Genomic DNA, 22,163 nt, shown 5'->3' with positions numbered 1-22,163 from the left:
AGGTGCAGTTAAGAGGCATCATGCACATGCATGAGCGCACAGAAACATATCAGCCACACAACTTTATTCAGTACTGCATACCTCAGATGCCTGACTGTTAGCAAGTTAAGGAAATTATGTATAATAACCACTTTAATATTGAGATTCAAAATCAGCGACAGTTTGCTAAAGAGGAGATAGATAAGCACTATCAGTTACTGTCTCACACACACACACACACAGTCTCACACACATCTGTCTGCCCTTGCCAAATCACATTTTGTAAAATAATGCTATAAAATATAAAGAAACACCCTATGGAAATACAGTCAACAACATTAATAAAAATAAAGAATCACTGTCTGATTAACAATAGTTAAAACTACATAATTCTTCAGGTTAGTCAGCATTGCATTAGAAAAGTACATACTTAGAATAATATAGAAGTGTACGTTCATACATACATATAAAATAAGTAGTAAATATTGATTAATGCTGAGGGTAATTCAAAGATTTATACATAAAGTGCATATTAATAAATGCAAAGGGGGTTATACTTAATGATATAGTTAATATGTTACGGTCATGTAGTTAGTATTTAGTTTGTCAAGCTTTATTATGTACACTATATTCATAATATCTAGTCTCAAAATGCACATATTTACACTGAGCAGTGCTGCAAGTCTTTTAACTAAATATATGGAGGGCACAACTAGCCAGTTCCTTGTGTTCTTTCAGGGATTTCTTAAAAGTTTCCAGGATATTGTTAAGTATAACATCATTTGGGAGATTATTCCAGAGAGCAAGACCTGTTCTAGAAAATACTCTTTCCCTATGGCTTGTTTGAATCTAGGCCTGGGTAGTCTGAGAATGTTATCTTGGTCAATTCTAAGTGAGTAGTTTTGCTCTCTTAGAGAGAGTTTTCTTCTGAGCTGCAGAAAATAATCTAATTGAAGTATTTTGAAAATAAGGGGTACTTAGTAGAAGTGTAGCAAATGGGAGACGGTACATTTTGTCTATACATGGTTGTAATGTGTATTTTGGCTAACAAGGAGTGCAAACTCACAGATTTTTACTTCAGTCGGCTGTAGTTTGTGACAGTTATAGGTTTTATGCATGGACAGTAGGAATAAAGCATATTTACATTTTGAGATTAGAACACCTTTATCTATGGCTTTGCTGGAGGCAGGAGTAAAGAGGTTGATGATGATACGACAGTACAGCTGCTGTTAGTAGTAAACATTGGCAGTAATATTGGTTGTGTGGTTTATAAAATTAAAAAGCAAGCTTATGTTAAGTCCTAGGTATTTTTGTTACACACACACCTTACCTGATAATCTGTTCCTGATAATCATTTTGCAATTACCTTCCACTCACTACATCTTAACATTCTGCTCGCAGCGATAATCCATTTGCAATTGTCTTCCACTCACTCACTACTGCACATTTCCCGCTCGCAGCCAGCCGGACATGACGTGAGCTCACTTCCGACTGGCTGGTATGTTACTTAAAGGAGCCAACACTGTTTAAAAAAGAAAAAGTATGTACGTAGTTTTTTTTTTTTTTTTTTTTTTTAAAGCTACCCCCTCTTCTAAAGAAATTGTACTGAAATCAGTACAGTGCATATGCCTCCCGATGTCCATGCTGTGAGGCAACAATGCTACTGCTGTTAGTACTGATTTAAAACACACATCTGTGGTGGTGCATGTTGTTGCCTCACAGCAAGAGGTTCTCCCGTTCGATTCTCGGCTGGAGTGTGGGAAGTGCCTTCTGTTTGGAGTCTGCATGGGTGGGTGTTCGAAAGACATGAGTAAATGGGTGTGCCTTCGTTGAAGGTTGAACGTCGAGCTGGCACATCGGCATTAGTCAAAAATCTACTGCTAATCAACTGGGAAAAGCCGAAAGACAACAACAAGTACTGATTTAAAACAAGGGAAAGAAAGGGAAGGGAAATCTGTTTTTGGTCAAGGAAGGAGAGGCTTAAGAGTATTCTAACTGCCCCAAGAACTCTCTAAGATGCTCTAAATACTATTTGATTAATACTAACCTAAGTTAAGTCTTGATTACCATATAGGTACCTTCACATTCATTCTAGACCTAATGTGATTATCCATTCTGGAAGCAGGAGGTGCCCTATGCAGGATGGGAATTGACAGGGTGATTCTAGTTCATTCTTAGACTCTGCTTTGTAAATCTATAAATATGTAAAAGCATTGCACACTAGAATGTAAGGCACCTCTACTCAGAGTCAGGATACTACTGATAAGACATGTCTTTCCGTAAGTGTAAGTTGAACTTGGCGAGCTGAAGAGTGGAAAAGTAAAGGAAGACATTACACCTACAGTAAATTCCTTTTTCATTGGTAATCACTCATTGTCTCCTGTAGAGTCCTTTTAGTCAAATTATTTTTGTAATAATCTATTTGTTGTTGGCTTATTTAGTGTATGCTCCTCTGTTGCATTTAATTTATCCAAATTGACTTATCTGACATGTTTGGGATCTCTTAAGGGTAACTAAATATTGGATATTTTATAAGTCAACATAATAATTGTTTACACTACTAACATTCCATCCTGATATATAAAATACTATAGAACAATAATAGAATAATATAGAACTTCATATCTCTTTTAAGAAAATTCTCCATATAATAATTTAACATATGGAGCTCAGTTGATATTGTTGGTTAAAGGTATGAGTGATAATCCAATAGATCTATCTTTATCTATTCGATTAGGAATGACTTTCATTCCATGTTTAATGGGAAATTCATATTTACTTTTATTTATTTATTTATTTATTTTATTTTTATTTTATTTTACATTTGTTGACCGGGCTAGTCCAGCTGGATACATATCCATTTTCAGCAGAGGCCCGGGGAGAAAAGCTCCTCGAGAGTACAAAACAATGTTTGACGTTAATCAAATAAAAACAGTAAATAAATTCAAAGTTTAACAAATAGAAGTACTATATACAATTAAGCTATTTTATGCAAAAAAGAACATATTGAAGTAAGTAGTTGGGTAAAAATAAGTAAAATGTACAGTACAGGAACACACTAGAAAGAGGTGTGTTAACATAAGATACTAGAGTGACAAAGAGCGATATTAAGATATAAGAGAGTCCAAATTAGTTGCAAGACAAGTTATGCTTCTGGATTCCAGTATGCAGGTAGATTATGCAGACATTAAGATTTAGAAATTTAGTGAGAAGACAAGAGATGTTAGTCTGGGTTAAGACAGGTGCATAGCCAATGTGTTTTAAGGTAGGATTTAAGCCTGGTTTTGAATTGTGTAAGTGATGGCAGTGAGGTTAGGTCACTGGGAAGAGATTTCCAGGATTTACCAACGGTGTTAGAGAATAGAGAGTCCCCTGCCTTGTTGTTGGCTTTGTGTGTTAGTACTAGCATTTTAGTAGCTGAGCGCAGGGTTTTAAGGTTACAGTAGGGGATGATAAGGTTGGTAAGAATCGGTGTGTTACTAGGCTGATACAGGATTTTATAGGTAAATATTAATTGATTAAGTAGAAGTAGGTTAGGTAACTCTAGCCAACCAAGATTTTTATAATTAATACAATGGTGGGTCCTAAATGTAGAGCCAGTTGCAAATCTTGCAATATTGTTGTAGGAGACTACTAGTTTGTTCATATTGGTTTTTGAGAGGTTAGTATATATAGGGGAGGCATAGAGGAGGGTAGAGATTAAGTGGGTCTGGGCAATAGTAGATCTTGCTAGTGGGGTAAGAAAGTATTTGATTTTATATAGTGAGCCTAGTTTTTTGTTAACTGTTTTTATGGTATTGTTTATGTGGGCTTCAAAGTTAAGGTTATTGTCAATTAGTACCCTAGAGTTTTGTGTTAGAGTCAGGGATATGATAGTTCCGTTGTTAGAAGTGACAGTAAAGTTTAGGGGTGTGTGTCTATGGGTGGGAGTAAAAAGTAGAAGTTTGTTTTTTTTAGGATTTAGGATAAGACATTAATGTTGTAGCCAATCCTCAACTGTGTTAAACACTTTTTGGGTAAGAGATTGCAGGTCTGCTGGATTTGGGGCTGTGCAGATTAATGTGGAGTCATCGGCATATTGTATTAAGGAGGCCTGAGGAATAACAGTGTACAGGTCATTGATGAAGACAGAGAATAGAAGTGGTCCAAGTATAGAACCTTGGGGACACCTAGTGAGATGGGGAGATAGGTTGTCTCCCCACATGACTGCTTGTTGCCTATTGCTTAAGTAGGATTCAAACCATTGTATAGAAAGAGTATCAAGGGACAGGTTTTTCAGTGTGTTAATGAGAAGTTTGTGGTTAACCATGTCGAAGGCTTTGGAGAGATCAATAAAGAGGGCTGAGGATAGAGTGTTGTTATTGCGATTTTTATTTATACAGTTGGAGAAGGATAAAAGGGCAGTAGTAGTACTGTGAAATGGCCTGAAACCGTGTTGGCAGTTAGCTAGCAAGTTGTTGTCTATAAGGTGTTTTGACAGTTGCATATGAATGCATTTCTCCATGATTTTGGCCAAAGGAGAAAGTATGGCAATAGGTCTGTAATTGGATAGATCCCTAGAGTTTCCACCCTTATGAAGGGGGATAATATGTGCAATCTTCCATGTGATAGGAATTGCACCTTCAGATATTGTTCTGTTAATCAGAATGGAAACTGGGTCGGCTATCGCATCTGCTGCTTTCTGCAGATATTCAGCAGGAAGGAGATCGGCAGCAATGGTGGTAGGTTTGAGTTTTTGCAGAAGGGTACGGATAAGGGATGTAGAGATGGGTTTGAGATGAAATGGGGGAGGTAAGGTAGTATTATGGGATGTTAGAGGTGAGCTGTTGGGAGATAGTTGGTTGGCAAGAGACTGAATGGTTTCAGTGAAGAAGGTGTTAAAGGTTCTTGCTACTTCCTTTGGATTGTCCTGGTCTGCACCTACACGTGGGGGTGTGACAGTACGACCTGGGTATAAGAGAGTATTTATACCTGCCCAAAATTTTTGGGGTTTACTTTGCTGGGTATTTTGGAGTTGTATGTAGTACTTTCTTTTATCTAACAGTATTGATTTTTTTGTGTCATTTCATAACTGTCTGAACTTGATGTGATCTTCATGGTTTTTGGTAGTACGCCATAAGGTCCAGATTTTATTTCTGAGTAGCATTTTTTGTTTTGTATCTTTTGAGAGCCAGGGGGCAGGTTTGTTTCTAGTTTTAATGGTCCTTATTGGAGCATGGAGGTCGAGAATGTTTAGAAATTTACTGTTAAAGTAGATTACTGCTTTCTCTAGGGGTAGACTTTTAAGGGGTGCCCAGTTGCATGCTCTAAGTTCGTTTTGGAAAATATCAGGGTTAAATTTTTTTTTATTCCTCATTGCTTTATAGGTAATTGGAATTTGGATATCAGTCTTGTCTCTGATTATGAAGGTTAGAGCATGGTCGCTTGTATCCTCAGGGAGAGTTCCTACTTTATAGCTTAGGTGATGTCTATTTATTAGTATCCAGTCTAGGTTGCTTTTCAGTGTTGTTCTGTTTATTGGTCCTTGTGGGGGAGATTATAGTTTGAGTAAAGCCATGTAAATTAAGATGGGTAGAGGGCTGTTCTGAGGTACAGCTATTCCAATTCATATTAAAGTCTCCGAGTACTATTGTCTCTTGGGGATAGTTGGTTGATAGCCAATTCAGGATATTTTCTAGGTTGTTTGAGTTATTCCCCGGGGGAAGATAGATGGCAATAATATAAATAGATTTATGGTTATTGAGTTGGAGTTTGGAGATAAGTATTTCCTCATTGCTAGTTGGAGGGGGCTTAGAGTCAATCGAGGTAACTTGTAGTCCAGACTTGTAAAGTATTGCTATTCCACCTCCCTTTTTAGCTAATCTATCTAGTCTTAATGTGCTATATTCCGGTGGAGTAAATTCATTGTCTTGTATAGATGGTTTGAGCCAAGTTTCAGTAAGACACATGATGTCAAATGAATGTACATCTATGAGAGCATGTATTTGGGCAACTTTGTTATTTATGCTTCTTATATTAAGATGGGCTATTAATAGTGAGTTGGGAGGTCTAATAAGGGATTGGGTGGTAGTAGGGGTTGCTATATGGGTAACTGTAGGAAGTGTAGAGCTTGGACCGGGATTAGGTTGGATATCGCCATCTATTATTGATTGGAGTTGGTAGTTAAGTGTGAGTTGTAGGTGTTTACATATAAGGAACAGAGATTTCTTGGCTTAAGGCCGATAGTATTTAATGTGATTTAGTCTGTGATATTTTGCGATAGGTAGGTTATTGTACTAGGTGTGTTTGAATGAGAATGAGTGTAAGCTATGGGTGTTGAGGAGGTTTGCTTTGTGGGGTAGAAAAGGTTTATGTGCTGGAGGTGTTCATAGAAAGTAAGTAGATAAAGTATAATAAGAAGAGGTGTGATGAAGTATGGAAGTAGGAGTTTCCGTTGAGGATAGGTAGATAGCAGTGACATTGTGGCAGTGTAGAGAGTAGTGGAATGTTAAGATGAATAAGTTGGATAGTGTAGGTGAATATTGGGTGTGGAGTTTCTGGAACTTAAGGTGTGGGCTGATATGATTGGTATTAATTGAAGGGGAGTGGTTTAGATGAATAAATGTAGAAGTAGTGGGAGCGGGTGGGAATAGGGGCAGGGAGGGAGGCGGAGTGAGCAAGCAGAGGCTTAACGGAGCGGGATAGAGCCAGTGAAGGAGAAGGACCCCAGGAACAATCAGTGAAATGCTGATTACTGAGGTAAGGTAAAGAAGTGTCCAGAGGAGAGTGTGTAGTTGTAAGAATAGAGGAGTGAGCAGTACTGGGGGAACAGAGAAAAGTTCAAGCCAGCTGTAAGATAATATATGTATCAGAGCAGTGGGATAGATATGTGGGGCGAGTCCTTAGAAAAGGAGAATAGAAACAAAAATAAATAAACTTTCCTAGTGTGCTTTAAGGTCAAGGAATAGAGGAGGGGAACAAAACTAAGCAGCTTAGTTAACTTGTAGGTAAAGTGATGAGGTTTGGGAGGAGGGGGTAGAATAGAGTGAGTGTACTGGCTGACCTGGCTAGGGAGCAGTCCTCAGTTACAAGGCATTAAATAGGTAAAATGTAGTAACACTACAGTCATTGTAACACATACTTTCTAGGTTCTTTTGAATTAGAGTCTTAGGGAGAGGATTTGCTCTATCTTATGGGTGGAGTCCAATTGGTTCAGTAAAAGGTATGTATCTTGGCTTTCAGGCAGGACAGATTCTCAGTCACTAGTTCAGGGCTAGCAGAGTGGAGTGCTGGGTGAATAAAGGGAGAGAAGACAAAATTAAAGGTAACAAAGTGTTAGTAGCAGGCAAAAATAGCAGTTTCACAGAATACAAAATCCTTAGATGACATTGCTAAGCACATTCAAAAATATAGCACTGTACAAAGAGGGCAAAAATTGTAGGTGACAAAGTGCTAGTGGCAGGCAAAAATTAGCAGTTTATCAGAAATAAAAATTCCTTATTTGACGTTACTGGGTACATTCAAAAGTATAGCACTGTACAGAAGACTACTATAGCCCTTTCAACAAAATAGGTTCAAAGCAACATAACATATGTTATAAATATTAATTAGTTATGATTACCCTGAGCAATGGAGTGTTAGAGTACTTTGCCTTTATCAGTTTAAAGATGTCTCACGCCACAGTAGAGCTTGTATTTGTATTTGATACTCTAGAATTAATGTTTTATAGAAGTACTTTTTTAAAGCTTGACCAGAATTTTACCCTACTTATATTTAAAGAAGAAAGAACATTAAATTACACTCGAGTTTACACACATAAAAATAGCATCCAATGTCATCAAAGAATATGGTATTTTTTTGTTGTTCTTTTGGCTTTTCCCAGTTAGGGGTCGCCACAGCGGAACTCCGGTCCGCTAATGATTGGCAGTAGATTTTTTATGGGTGTCAAGGTGCCAGCTCGATGCCCAACCTTCAGCAAAGGCATGCCCATTCTACACGTCTTTCGAATGCCACTCAACCGCGGGGAGGACATGCAGATTCCACACAGAAGGCACTCCATCCGAGAATCGAACGGGAGAACCTCTTGCTGTGAGGCAACAACTCTACCGCTGCACCACCATGGCTTATCAGAGAATATGGTATAACTACTAAAATCAAAATAAAAAAAAAAAAAGCAAAAAATTTCTTCCAACAATAACTTGAAATGGATTTAACATTCTTATCATTAAATATTAATGGCTTAAATAATGCAAATAAAAGATCAAACTTACTAAAATATTTAAATCTAAATAAAGCACAAGTAGTATTTCTCCAGGAAACCCATTTTAAGACTAATGATAACTTTATTTGGAACCCTAAGGACTATACAGTCTTAGCTCAATCCTCCTATAGAACAAATACAAAAGGAGTATCAATTCTCTGGAAGAAAAACAATCACTCCAAAAGTTATTTATAAATATGAAGACAAAGAAGGTCTGCTAGCATCTGTTACAATTAAATTTAATAACAGAATATGGACCTTAGCTTATCTATATTGGTTCGCAGGAATTGGAGCAGGAACGGTTAAAAACACCTAGATTTTATTTCCAACAATTATAAAGGAAATATTATACTGGGTGGAGGCTTTAAATGTACCTTAGAAGCTTCTGAAACCACCAAGAAGTCTTTTCGCATGGCAACTATTTCAAAATCCTTAAAAAATGGATTGATTAATTTCATTTAATAGACACAAGTCAATGGAGGCCAGCACTTGAAAAGCTTTTGGGTTCAATTTAATAGACACTTTTAAAGTAAAAGATGAAAAATCCTTATTATTTTCCCATAAAGACCATAGATTTGGAATACAAACTAGAATAGACAAATTATTCGTAGTTCAAGATTTACAAACAAAAATCCTCAGCTTCTCAATAGTTCCATGCAACTTCTCAGATCATGACTCTGATAATGAAGCTCCGAATAGAGTTTAAACCTTTAATCCTCTCAACTAGAATTCTATCATATATCACGAAAATTAAGGAATTCAGACCCTGGATGTTGTCAGAACTACAATTATTTCTTGAAATTAATAATACATTAACAAATTAATAATACAACAGAAATCAGTAGAGTCATGGTTTGGGACTCATTAAAAGTGTATTTATTTGGTAAGACCATTAGCTGGTACAAAAACAAAGTTAGAGAGTGGGAATCTGAATCATTAGACTTGCAAACCAGACTCTTGACAGCAAAATCTCAAAAAAAATCAGAATTGTCCAGAAGTCAAAAAAGAAATAGAGGAATTAAATAAAAAATATAATAAAATTCTAACACACAAAACTTGTCTAGCCTTGGAAAAATTAAAAATAAACTCATTAGTCACCTCCCCCAGATATCTACATAACTTATCTACAAGAATTAAAATACAATCTAAAGCAAATAACATTATTAGTATATATCATGAAAAGAAAGGGAAAAAAGTATCAGATATAGGAGACATCCTTGAAGCATTTCGGTTCCATTATATGGAACACTTCAAAAAAGAAGATTTAGATACCAACCAAATAAATTTAGATACAAATCTTATCGATATAAAACAAATTCCCGAAAATTTAAAACTAGACCTACAAAAACCTGTATCCTACAAAGAAATTGTTGACAAGATAAAAGAAAGTAAATTTAATAAAGCTCCAGGGATAGATGGTATAATTACGTAAATTTACAAACTCTTCCCTTCGACAGTAATCTCCCTTTTTCATAAAACTTGCTAGAAGTCCAGTCAGAAGCAAAAATACCACCCTCATGGAAATATTCTCTCATAACACCAAGGTTAAAAGATAATAAACCATCAGACCTTTGCACCTCATACAGACCTATATCATTACTGAATAATGATTACAAAATATTCATGTCAATCCTAGCTAACAGAATGAAAATCCCACTTTCAAAGACAATTAATAATGATTAAATTGGATTTTTATATAAGAGGCACACACATGATAATATTAAAAGGATATTTACTCTTATAGATTACATGAATAAAGAAGATAGAGAAACACCTGAAATCGGATTAGATATAGAAAAAGCCTTTGATTCCCTCAACTGGGAATATGTATTTAAAACTTTAGAATTACATGAATTTCCTCCTCCCTTCATCTTATTACTAAAAAAAAACACATATTAATAACTTAGCCTGCATTAAATTAGGTCCTTTCACCTCAAAATCTATCCATATAAAGAAAGGCTCTAAACAAGGATGCCCCCTTTCTCCTATTTTATTTGCTTTGGCTATAGAAATACTTGCAGAAATAATACACAATAATCCAAGAATAAAAGGAATAGAAGTCTATGACCAGTACATATCTAAAATAATGCTTTTTGATGATATTTTATTAACCCTATCAAACTCCAGAGAGTCATTAGGAGAGCTAGAAGAAGTAATGGAGAAATTTTATAAAATTTCAGGTCTACACTTTAATAGATCAAAATCAAAATTTCTATTTTTTAATAGGAAAAAAGACCTACAAGTTACAGATAAATCCATGATAGGAAAACAAGAATGTACGCTAAATTATTTAGGAATAGTGTTATGCAAAAATATAAACGAAACAATATTAATAAATTATAAAACATTATTGAAACAATAAACACATATATAGAAAAGTGGAACAAAACTATATTAACTTTTGAAGACAGATTGCAATTAATAAAAATGGTCTTATTGCCAAAATTACTATATGTAGCATTAGCAATACAGTTTATTCCTAAAAGATGCATTCTTAAAGAAATAAAGTCATGTTTAATAACATTGTTATGGTATCCGAAAAAGAATAGAGTAGCTCTAACCTATCACATTAGACCCTGGAAACAAGGAGGATTGAAATTCCCAGAAACAGAAACATATATAAAAGCATCTGTGCTTAAAACAAAACATACTGGATAAACCCAAATCCTTTTGCCAACTGGAAAGAATTAACAACGGCTATATTAACAAATTAATTTAATCTGTTAAAAAAATGTAATAGACATATCAAACAAACCCTGATACATACTGTGCATACGTATACAATATAATATAACAAAACCTTTTAAAACAACTCTGATTAATCATTACATCAATTCCTTTAGGAAACTTATTAATGCAAACATAGATCTAAAACTTTGGTTTGACCTTTTAACCCCATTTACCATCACTAAGAACTTTCCTCACAAAATATATAGGGAAACAATAACCTCCTGGGAACAAAATGGATTCTTATGCTGGTTTTAATGTGTAAATAAATTAAATGTTTTAAATAAACATATGATAAAAACTGCTTACAATATTCCAGCACAGGACTGCTTAACCTTACAAAGCATTCTAATGTACACTCAAGATTTATGCAGATTAATTAATACATTCCTCATTTAAAGATATTCTAAATCTAATAAGTTTTCTGTATGAATTTATATACAATATTTGTGAAAAGAAAAATTCCATTTCAAATCTATATAAAGAGTTAATAACATATAAAACAATCCCCAAACCATCATACTGGCAGTTCTTAACAAAAGGTCAGTCATTGCAGTTAACAGAAGAAATTAAAAGTAACATCTTACTATCAGTTAATTACACCTGTAACACACAGTACTAGAAAATATTTAACTGGAAATACTTACATAGAGCATTTTTAACACCAGATAGAATTAAAAAGATCAGTACTACTAAAAATGATTTTTGCTGGAGGTGTGAAAAGTCAAATAAAGCAGAGCGGATTCATATTTTTTATGAATGTAATAAAATTAAATCATATTAGAATGGAATCAACATTTTTTACAAGCTTTATTTAATGAATCTTTTACCTTCCCTACCTGAATAAGACAAATATATATTTGTTATGGACAATACTTGCTATAGCTAGGAAATGCGTAACCAGAAGGTGGAATTCAAATACACCCCCGACGTTGGAAGAATTCTACACTTTACTGAAGACAACTGCATTGATGGAAATAAAAATCAGAGAACTACGAATCTATCCCAGGCAATTAGTAAATAATCCTTGGAAGAAAGTTATATCTTTTTTGGACACTCTGCAATAATCAGTATTGTATCACTGATAACTGATCTGTTAATTCTATATTTAATAACATACAGTGTATATAACTGAAAGTCAGGCTTTTGTAAATATTGAATATAGTTGTTTAAAATGATATTTAAAAATATTATGTAAATGTTATTTTAACTGAAAATAAAAAAAAAATATTTGAGAGAGAAAAAAAAGAAAGTTTAAGAAGTTGGTATGCTGATCACCTACTTTCCAAAGAATGAAAAGATCATCCAAAAATCTTAAATACATCACCCAAGAATCTTTAAATGGACTTTTGAAGATGAACTCACTTTCCCAACAGCACATAACAAAATTTGCAAACAAAGGTGCACAACTATTACTCATTATTATACCGTTTGTCTGGCAGAAAAACTCTCCACCAAAACTAAGAAAATTGTTTATCAAAATAATCTCCATTAACACCATAATAAAATTAACTATGGTGTTCCCCAAATTAGTTTTCTCAACTAGTACCTCATGAAAATATTCCAAGCCTACCTCATGGGGTATAGAAGTGAATAAGTCCACAGCATCAACTATGGAAAAATTAACCTCCTCCTCACTATAATGTTCTTCCTTTATCCGACCCAAAAAATCCCAAGTGTCTACTAACATATGATCAATATGGGTTAAAGATTTCCTCACCACCCAGTCGACAAAACCCCCTAATGAGTAGGAAATACTGTTTTGGCAGAAGATTATAAATCAATAAGGGGGTCATAAATATTTTTATTGGTCTTCAGAATACCGAAGACCATCGGAATTGTTGGATGTTCATTGTAAAAAAAAAATGGTAGGTGTCTTCATTAATAACTCCCTGAAATAGAGAGTCCTCCAGTATCATTTTAATTTTCCTATAAGCGATGTTTATTTTGTTTCTAGAAACACACTGGTATTTGTTCTCATCCTGTAAAATATCAAATATTTTGTTGTTATAATCTTCAGTGTTAACAATAGTCATCCCCCTACCCTTATCCAGTTTCATAAGTCTCAAACTAGACTTACTTCTTAGTTCTTCTAACAGTTCTTTTTCCTTTTTAGTCAAATTAAACTGTTTATGTTGTTTCAACATTTGATGCATCTCCTGGGAACATATCTTATCAAATGTCCCAATGAGGGGGTGTAGAGGTGGATTGTAACAATTCTTCTTTTTTAATTTTTTTCTTTCCATTAAGTGAAGGGTTGTCCCTAAACATATATTTCAAGTTCATCTTTCTAGTAAAAATCTAAAATTCAGTAAGAGTAGTACAAACATCCTCCTTCCTAGATGGTACAAATTGTATTCCCTTCATTAAAAGTGAAAAAAGATCTTTGCTTACTTCAACACCTGCATAGTTAAAAATATTAAACCCCCAGTATGTGTGTAGGACTCCCCAAATGAAGTAGTAGTAGTTTTTTATTTGGTACCATTGAGTCTGGTTTTGGCTGCTTGGAGTGTTGATTCTGGTGTTTCTTGGTGTATTTTTTCCACTCTGTGCACCATTTGTTGTTCTAGATGTGTTTTATTTGCTAACTTGTACAGCTGTAAAGGTACAAAACAGATATTTCCCCAAAATTAGATATTTCATTCACAACTGTATACAAAAAGTATTTTCTGTCACTATCATCATTTTCTTTTTGTCTTTAGGAAGTTTAGGTTTAGGAAGTGGGAGGAGAGTTTACAGTCAGGGAGTGTTTAGGGACTTTAGGTTAGCAAGTAGGAGAGAAATTTTAGGTTTAGGCAGTAGGAGTCAAGTTTTATGAGTAGGGAGTGATTAAGGATTTTAGTGTTAGTGAGTGGGATGGGAGTGCTATAGTTAGGGTGGGAGTTTTAGGATTATATTTAAATGTCTGGTATGGCTATGCAGTCCAGGTGGATCGGTTGGTAGGAGTTCTAGGTAATTAACATTGGGCTGGTGAGAGTTAAGGCACTTACCATTAAGAACAAGTGACACCTAGCAAATGTGGCATGAATGATTAGCATCTGAGCAATATAGCCGACAATCTTATTATATGCATTATGAAAGTTTATCAAACAACCAAACTATATAAACTGATCATAGAACGTAGATAATTTCTCTATGAGTAAATTCAGTTTTATCCAGAAATTGCATTATATTATTTTGTTTGTTTTCATCTTAATACTTGACATTTTGTTTTGACACACAGCAGCTACAGTATTTACAGAAATTCAGCAAAGACATATTCCCATTACTCCAATTCGTTGGTGTTATTTTCCTTGTTGTTGTCAAGAGGATCCAAATACTTAGGAAGTGAGACATTGTTATACACCTGGGAACTGGATAAGTAAACACCAACAAAAGTTAAATATGAATGCATTAGATCACAGTTCTTGCAAGAAACCGATTTATTTTTTCCCAAAAATGTTTGTAGCACTTTGCAGTCATAAGCCATGTGTTGCCAATCTGGAAGGCTTTATTGCAATAGTTAGCAAAAAGTGATTTTAGTTAAGTCTTATGTACATCTTTTTATGTATATGATATACATCTGTTAATACCTGATCTTGGACTGTGGGTTGCAAATAGGTAGTTGTTTTCCTTAACTAGGGTTTAGTTTGATCTAATCAGTAGGAGTGTATGGGGGTGGGTACTTGCTGCTCTAAAATGCATTTTTACGGCCCTGTTTATATTGTTTGCCATGAATATGCTGGCTTAAAATAAAACAAGATGTATATTTTCCACACCTACTTCTAAGTATATAATAGCTGGTATGTTTAACATTGTTAAAATATTTCTGATTTTTTGTTACTGAGGACTGCTTGTCTGTGACGAATAAAGTCTTCTTGTTTTGGAACACTACCTGGGTTTCATGATATTTGGAAATTATTGTGACTGAGCTCCAAGTTTTAAGACCAATAGTTTTGTGTTTTTTTTAATTTTTTGTTACATCTAAAAACTAATGCCTTCCTTTCTGTTCGTAACTGATAAATTACGTATGTAGATATTTCCAAGAAAATAATCTCAAAAATAAATATTTTTTTTAAGGATATTAAAATCATTGCATCTACTGCAGTTAATTGATAAGCTCATTTGGAGATCACATCAAGGAGGAAGTTTGAAAGTCATAGTAAGATTATGTAAAACAGTTGTTCTGAGACTGTGGGAGGTAGTGTGTTGTGCTAAGAGAATATGCTAATTTAATAATACATTACTACACAAAAGGTCACTTGGATGCTATGGGAAAGACTATGGCTTCTATGAGTAACGACAACTGTATTTTATTAATTTTATATGCATCTCCACCCATATAAGGAGGATTTAAAACAAATATTTAAAGGTTCAGCTACCTAATCTCATGTGACTCATGAAGGACTCTTAAACAGATCACCTTTTACTGCTTCCACTACATCTCTGCCCTCATACACATCTTACTTGTATGACATTTCCATCTTAAATTATTTGGGATTGGTATTTTGGCATTAAGGCGCATATCTCTTTAGATTCAGTGAAACCATTCAAGGTCTGATAAACATACTTCCTATACCTAATGCATAATTTAAGCATGATTATATGCACATCATAATATTTATTTCACTTTCTTTACATGGATAGGACGCTCTGTCATTTCCCTGACATTCTGCTTTTCAAGTTCATAGTCTAACCATATCTACACGTATAGTTACATAAGGATTTGGACTGTGGTCCTATTTTCAAGTATAATTTTCCAGCTAATATAATTTAGTTGTTTCCCTTTCAGTATAGTAAGAAGCTTGGATTTCTAGGCAAAACATAAAAATACCATTTTCACAGGATCATAGCAAGTTAATAGGCTAATGTCCCAAGGGCCCTTACAAGCCTAGTCAAGTTATACTCTTATTTTCATGATCACCACCTACTGCCCCTGTCCAAGAGGGGCACAGGTGGAACCCCTGGGGTGAATTTATTGTTACCCATCCAATCGTCCACACTGTGTTTGAAGAGGGCCAGTGAGTTGCTATGTTTGACATGAAATGGGAGTCTGTTCAAAAGGTGTGGTAACCTCTGAAAGACAAATATGTCCATCCAGCAGTTTCTATTAATGTCACATACCAGCTTAAGGTCTTAAGAGCGAGTAACCCATGTACCATTTGACTTGCGGATATGCAGCATTTCCTATAAAGCAGGGTCAGAGATTGCTTCTGACTAGTCTGTATGAAACAGAATAAGCTGAACAGTGATTTCAGATGATCCCATAGGACAAATGCTGAAGACCCTAAATCCTTTTGTGAGGAACCTTTATGGTTTCTCTGTGGGTGCTTGGAAAGGTACATACCAAAAGGGGCATTGTACTCAATTATTGGCCTGATGAGGGAAGAGTACTGGGAGGTTATAATTTTTTTTTTTTTTTTGAAGGCAATATCCTTACTTATGAGATGAGCAATACAGCATGCCTTTTTTACCACTGTGGAGACATACTGATCAAAAGTAATGTTGCTGCCAACCTGTGTGTCCAGGTCTCTCATGGCTGAATGCATACATATTGCTACTGATGCGGTAGTTAGCAGGAACATTGCTCATACTGAAAAGAATGATAATACATTTGCATTGAGGTTAAGGCCATGACTTTGACATCAATCATTTGTTTGCATAAGACCCTCTTATAGTATGTTGATGTAATTTGGAGATTCTATGACTGCTTCCAGTTTGCAGATATGAGCAAACTTTGTCAGCCAGACCTTTAGTTTTTGCTTGTACTTCAGATAAATAGATTCCAAACAGTAGAGGTCCCAGGACTGATCCCGGTGGAACACCATTAGTTACAGGTTTACTGTTGGATGTGGTTTCCCCTATTTTGACTATATGTGTTGTATATCAGTGAGACAGTTAGTGACCCATCTAATGATACAAGGGATGATACCTAGCCAGGTGAGTTTGTCAATGATGCCTGAGTGGGGGATAGTGTCAAAAGTTTTAGCTAAATCTAGGTAGTTTGCATGCACAGATTTCCCCTTGTCCAGGACCTTGGTGACTGTCCTAAGAAGTCCACCATGTTTAACAGGTATGAGCTCCCTTTGACAAATGCAAACTAAGTAGGGGCAAGTATTTGGAGATTACCTATATCTTTCTTGATAAGATCCATGATGATTTGCTCCATGACCTTGCAGATAAGGCTAGTCAGGTTAATAGGTCTATCGGGTCTATATGGGGTCAGTGGAAGCACCATCTTTGTGCAAGGGAATAAGGGTGGCTATTTTCCATTAAGCTGGGACAAAGCCTGTGCTTAGACTATGATTGATGAGAGTATCCAGTGGTGTTGCTAACTCTTGCTGGAGCTCATGGAGGATGTAGCCTGGGATGTTATCAGGTCCCATAGATGCTGTGTTTTTTCTTTTGCTCTTACAGAGAGAGTTAATGACCTGCACTTTAGAGATACAAGGTAGGGGACAGGCAGTAGGGATGTCATAGGGCACATGTGGTGAGGACAGGGGAGCGAATTTTTCACAGAACCTATCAGCCAACAGGTTAGCTATGGCCACAGGCTCAGTAATATGTGGTATCATTAACTATAATTAATTCCTTTAGTTTGCTTAAGCTTACTTCACTATTCAGAATGTCCTCACAGGTATGCAGCTCAAAGCTGTTCTTTGATAATCCATTATAAAAGTTATTCTTAAGAACAGAAATTAATTGATTCATTTCCATTATAAACTGCTAAACTACAATTTGGATTAGAAATGGTCAGTAAGCCTTTATCACTGCCTCTTTGTTGTCATTTTGATATATATTAATATGTGTGTGTGTGCATATATGCGGGCATGAGAGTGTGTGTGTGTGTGTATATATATATATATATATTATATATATATATATATATATATATATATATATATATATTATATATACACATAATATAGATGCATAGGGTGGCCACGGTGGTGCAGTGGTTAGCATTGCTGCCTCACAGCAAAAGGTTCTCCAGTTTGATCCTCAGCTGGGGCGCCTTCTGTGCGGAGTCTGCATGTCCTCCCTGTGTTCGCGTGGGTTTCCTCCGTGTGCTCCGGTTTCGTCCCACATCCCAAAGACATGCTGTAAGTGGATTGGAAACTTTAAATTGGTCCTAGGTGTGAGTGCGTGCATGTGTTGCCTTCTGTGGAAGGTTGGGTGCCGGGCTGGCAACTCGAAACCGTAAAACTCCACTGCCAATCATGAGCGGACAGGTAATCCACTGTGGCAACCCCTAACCGGGAAAAGCCGAAAGAAGAAGAAGAAGAAGATAATACAGATGCATACACACACACATATACCTATATAAAAGACACATTATATATATATATATATATATATATATATATATATATTATTTATATGACACACATCTCTCTCTACATACATATATGATTTTGCTACTGTTCATATTTTTTGTGCTTAGTTATATTTCTAGACTGTTTGCATTTTACATTATTTTTAAAGTCATCATTGGACCAGGGGAAAGTTAGCTACCTCACTATATAGCTTTAGCGGTCCAGAAACATGCAACATATTCTACAGTATGCAAACATGATATAAATAATCATCAATACGTTTCTAAAATAAATGCATTGCTTTATTGTTATACATGGGAACAGATTGTCTTGTATATTGTATTAAAGATATTCTCTTCTAAATTAAAAGGAACAGGCTCTTCTCACTGATTAAAATAACTCCAGCAAATATTATATGCCTTTATGAAGTCTGAAAAGCCTAATTTTGTAAAGAAGGTCCTTTAAAATTAAATGTGCTGGGCTTCAAACTTTTGCTGGCTTGTTTTCATGTTTCTGGTTGAAGAAGAGGTTACATTCATTTTTATGAAGAAGCCATTTATGCCGCAGATCTTGTATCAGTACATTAATGTCAGGCTCTACAACAATACTTAAGCTTTAAACCGATTATCAAACATATACCATAATGCACCTAGACTTCCGGGAATGAGGATCAAAGTAGTTTAACCACTTCATAGCAGAGATGGCACAACTAGTGATGATCAGCTTTAACTGCATAATAAAGCCACATGATTCAAGTCTATCTATTTTCAAATATAGAAATAATCAGTCCTCTACTTGTAATCTGTTTGATATACCTCAAATTTCCACAGATATTTTACATATAATAAAATTATTTTTTTCCTTATAGTTTTTACTCTAAATACTTCAATTTACTGGGTGGTGACCAGAAACAAAATTTATTATCATAACAAAACCTACCAAATTCAAAACTTAGATGACTGAACAAGAGAGAGAATTTAAAGAATGTAACTTCAAGGATGACTGAGCTTACACACTCTCTCTCTCTTTATATATATATATATATATATATATATATATATATATATATATATATATATATATAAAATATATGTGTGTGTGTGTGTGTGTGTGTGTGTGTATATATATATATATAGAATCATAATATCATAGGAAGTTACTAGGCTATTGGCCCTGAGGCCCTTACAAGCCTAGCAAAGAATTTAGCCCATGTTCCGGCAAGTCAGCACCAAATGCCCCTGTCCAGCAGAGAAACAAGTGGAATCTCATTGGTGTATTTTCTGCTCCCCATCCAGTTATCCATCCAGTTATCCAGGTTGCACTTAAAAAGGGTTAATGAGGCTCTCTGCTTGATGTGGACAGGGAGTCTATACCACAGGAGGGAGAGTCTCTGCGGCACAAATATGTCCCACCAACACTTCCTACTGATGTCACAGACCAGGTTGAGGTTGTGCATGTGGGTGACTCAAGTTGAGCTTGACTTGCAGATATGCAGCAGTCCCATCAAGCTGGGGTCTGCGATTGCTTTGTATGGCAGATAGAGGTCACCTCTGAGGAGTCTGTATGAGACAGAGCAGAGGGACAGGGCTTTTAACCTGTGTATGGTAGATGTTTGAGGCCCTAGATTCCCCTGGTGTGGATCCGCTGTGGTTTCTATAGCTGCTGCATGTGTTTGGTGAGGTACATGCTGAAGGGGGTATTGTACTCAATAATGGGCCTTATAAGGGAAGAATACAGGGATATTATAACAGCCTTGCCCCTGGTTGAGATACACTTACTAATGAGGTGGACCATGTAAAAAGCTTTCTGTACAACAGAGGCAATACGATGGTCAAAAGTCAGTTTGCTATCAACCTGAGTGCCCAAGTCTCTCCTGACTGACTATATTCTTAGGACCTTGTTATTACTGTGATCATTTGTGGGGATGTCACTCTCTCCAAAGGGGATGATAATGCATTTTTTTGCATTCAGTTTGGTGCCATGTTTCTGGCACCAGTCATTTGTTTGAGTGAGGGCCTCTTGGAGGATGTACACATCACTAGGGAAATTGATGACTGTGTCCAGTTTGCAGCCATCTACAAACTGGTTAGCCATAGCCACTGGTTTTGGCCTGCACCACAGAAAAGAATATCCCAAACAACAGAGGCCCCAAAACTGATCTCTTGGGTACACCACTCATTACGGGTCTACTGCTTGAGGTGGCTACCCATCTGGTAACATACAAATTGATGCCTAGTTGAGAGAGATTATATATTATACCCGAGTGGAGAATAATATCAAAGGCTTTGGCCAGGTCAAGGTAGATGGTGTGCACAGTCTTCCCCTCATCCATGGTTTTGGTAGCTGTCTCAAAGAAGTCGACCAAATTTAACAGGCATGATCTCCACTTGACAAAACCAAACTGTATGGGATTGAGTGTTTGGAGGTTGTCAGTATCCTTGTTAATGAGGTCCATGATAATCTGTTCCATGGCCTTGCAGATCAGGCTAATTAAGCTGATGGGTCTATAATTTCCTGGATTGGTGGCTGCTTCACATTTGTGCAAAGGGATGACTATGGCTGTCCTCCACTCAGCTGGGACAACACTGGTACTCAAGCTTTGGTTGAATAGAGTGTCTAGTGTTGCTGCAAGTTCCTGCCTAAGTTCATGTCAGATGCAGCCTGGGATGTTATTGGGTCCCATGGAGGCTGTATTTTTTGCTTTAGAAAGGGGAGTGATGACTTCCTCCCTTGATATAAGGGGAGGGGAGTAGGTGCTGGGGATGTCCCAGTTTACTGATGGGGTGAAGTTTTCACTGAACCCATCTGCCAGCAGGTTGGCTATGTCTACGGGGTTTGTGTATGTGGTGTCCTTCACCACCAGTTCTGAACAGACCAGAGTGCTTCATTTGAGATTGTGGACATATGTGAAGAAGGCCTCATAGGTTCATAGATTAGTACTAAGCTAACTGCCCTTGCGAGCCATTTTAAGCCTAGCCAATTATCTCTTGTGAGACTCAAACCTTGCACCTTGTGTTTGTAAGGCAAGCCCCTTAACCATTTGGACACCCTCCCAACCCTATTATTGTCCTTAGTAGATGTGGCCAGTTTGGACTCAAAGTTTGCTTTCAAGGATTTCACTAGTGCTCTTATTTGCTTGTTCAGACTAAGGAGAGATTGATTCCAATTAGGCACCTGCTCTTTCTTGGTCCTGGACAGCAATTTTTTCCTTTAATTATAGAGTTTATTTATTGCAGATGTCCACCAGACAAGTTTACTCTTCCTTGAGGAGGATGATTCTGTACTGTCAGGTATTCCTGATTCCATGCAGCTATATAAATGCTTGTATAGTACTTTGGTGTAGGTTTGGACCTGTATGCCAGTTCCTATCGAGGGGGAGAAGGCTGTGAAGCTATTTACACCTTCCTTCAGGAGGTTGTACTCAGTTTTGGAAAAGTTTTTTTTATTTGACACTAGCTGGGGGGGTCAGGGCAGATGGTGACTTCGAAAGTGACCACTTTGTGGTTGGATCTTACCAGGGAGGAAGACACTGTAGGGATTTTGTGTTTTGGCATGAGTAGTTCTTCCAGTCTATGTTTGGATAGTTAAAGTTGCCCAGAATCAGGGTAAAGGGTCAAACCTTGATAGATTTGAAGAGGGCCATATAGGTAGAGTGAGCATCTTGAGCTAAAGTTGGGTGCCTGTAGCTAGCTATGATTTGAATAGGGGTCTTGTCAACAGTTAACTTCACCTGGAGTGTTTCCTGTGCATCACTCTGTTTGACCAGCCTGAAGGTGAGTATGTCTTTAATATATATATTGCAACTCCACCTCCTTTTGTGTTTCTGCCCACGGTTTGGGGTCTGAACGTATGACTGGATGAGTAACTTGATATGACTGGGGTGGTCTCTGCAGCTTTGAACCAGGTTTCTGTGACAGCACAAA

The sequence above is a fragment of the Protopterus annectens genome, chromosome 15.part0 (genome assembly GCF_019279795.1).
Source record: "Protopterus annectens isolate FY-2018-M chromosome 15.part0, PAN1.0, whole genome shotgun sequence".
NCBI classification, from domain to species: domain Eukaryota; kingdom Metazoa; phylum Chordata; order Ceratodontiformes; family Protopteridae; genus Protopterus; species Protopterus annectens.
Note: the sequence above shows the minus strand (reverse complement) of the source record.